Here is a 2500-nt window from a genome sequence, read left to right as displayed (position 1 = left end):
ATGTGTATATATATGTGTGTATGTATGTATGTATATGTATGTTTATTTATGTATATGTATGTATGTAAATATGTGTATGTGTATATATATATGTATGTGTATGTATTTATATATATGTATATACAGTATTGTTCAAAATAATAGCAGTACAATGTGACTAACCAGAATAATCAAGGTTTTTAGTATATTTTTTATTGCTACGTGGCAAACAAGTTACCAGTAGGTTCAGTAGATTGTCAGAAAACAAACAAGACCCAGCATTCATGATATGCACGCTCTTAAGGCTGTGCAATTGGGCAATTAGTTGAAAGGGGTGTGTTCAAAAAAATAGCAGTGTCTACCTTTGACTGTACAAACTCAAAACTATTTTGTACAAACATTTTTTTTTCTTCTGGGATTTAGCAATCCTGTGAATCACTAAACTAATATTTAGTTGTATGACCACAGTTTTTTAAAACTGCTTGACATCTGTGTGGCATGGAGTCAACCAACTTGTGGCACCTCTCAGCTGTTATTCCACTCCATGATTCTTTAACAACATTCCACAATTCATTCACATTTCTTGGTTTTGCTTCAGAAACAGCATTTTTGATATCACCCCACAAGTTCTCAATTGGATTAAGGTCTGGAGATTGGGCTGGCCACTCCATAACATTAATTTTGTTGGTTTGGAACCAAGACTTTGCCCGTTTACTAGTGTGTTTTGGGTCATTGTCTTGTTGAAACAACCATTTCAAGGGCATGTCCTCTTCAGCATAAGGCAACATGACCTCTTCAAGTATTTTAACATATGCAAACTGATCCATGATCCCTGGTATGCGATAAATAGGCCCAACACCATAGTAGGAGAAACATGCCCATATCATGATGCTTGCACCTCCATGCTTCACTGTCTTCACTGTGTACTGTGGCTTGAATTCAGAGTTTGGGGGTCGTCTCACAAACTGCCTGTGGCCCTTGGACCCAAAAAGAACAATTTTACTCTCATCAGTCCACAAAATGTTCCTCCATTTCTCTTTAGGCCAGTTGATGTGTTCTTTGGCAAATTGTAACCTCTTCTGCACATGCCTTTTTTTTAACAGAGGGACTTTGCGGGGGATTCTTGAAAATAGATTAGCTTCACACAGACGTCTTCTAACTGTCACAGTACTTACAGGTAACTCCAGACTGTCTTTGATCATCCTGGAGGTGATCATTGGCTGAGCCTTTGCCATTCTGGTTATTCATCTATCCATTTTGATGGTTGTCTTCCGTTTTCTTCCACGTCTCTCTGGTTTTGCTCTCCATTTTAAGGCATTGGAGATCATTTTAGCTGAACAGCCTATCATTTTTTGCACCTCTTTATAGGTTTTCCCCTCTCTAATCAACTTTTTAATCAAAGTACGCTGTTCTTCTGAACAATGTCTTGAACGACCCATTTTCCTCAGCTTTCAAATGCATGTTCAACAAGTGTTGGCTTCATCCTTAAATAGGGGCCACCTGATTCACACCTGTTTCTTCACAAAATTGATGACCTCAGTGATTGAATGCCACACTGCTAATTTTTTGAACACACCCCTTTCAACTAATTCAACTAATTGCCCAATTGCACAGCCTTAAGAGCGTGCATATCATGAATGCTGGGTCTCATTTGTTTTCTGAGAATCTACTGAACCTACTGGTAACTTGTTTGCCACGTAGCAATAAAAAAATATACGAAAAACCTTGATTATTCTGGTTAGTCACATTGTACTGCTATTATTTTGAACAATACTGTATATATATGTATGTATGTATTTTTGTATTTATGTATATATCTATATGTATGTTAATTTATGTATGTATGTATGCGTATGTACGTATGTATATGTGTGTATGTATGTATGTATATGTGTATGTGTGTATGTATGTATATGTATATATGTGTGTCTGTGTGTATATATGTATATGTATGTGTATGTATATATGTATATGTATGTTTATTTATGTGTGTGTATGTATATGTATGTGTGTATGTATGTATATGTATGTATATATATATATATATGTCTGTGTATGTATGTATATGTATATATGTATGTATGTATGTATATGTATATGTATGTATATATATGTATGTGTGTATGTATGTATGTATTTATATATGTATATATGTATTAGAGATGTTCCGATACCCTTTTTCTCTTCCCGATACCGATTCCGATACCTGGGCTCAGGGTATCGGCCGATACCGAGTACTGATCCGATACCTGGGTGTATATCTGTATATACAGCTGTATATACTACTAGCCCTGTGTAAATTGCTAGAATTTTTTTTATGGTGTGCTTCAGACAGATCCCTCAATAAAACATGAACAAATACATGGTGAACTACTGTATTTATTACAGTATTTTTATTATCTAACATGAATTTGACAGTATTATTTATTTTCTTATGCAAAAAAGAACTTCAAATGCAGCCAAAAATCTAACACCGCAAACTAAAAAAGGTATTTAAGTTTTACAATATAACTGTATAAAA

Source organism: Carassius auratus, chromosome 10 (genome assembly GCF_003368295.1).
Source record: "Carassius auratus strain Wakin chromosome 10, ASM336829v1, whole genome shotgun sequence".
Lineage (NCBI taxonomy): Eukaryota > Metazoa > Chordata > Actinopteri > Cypriniformes > Cyprinidae > Carassius > Carassius auratus.
Note: the sequence above shows the minus strand (reverse complement) of the source record.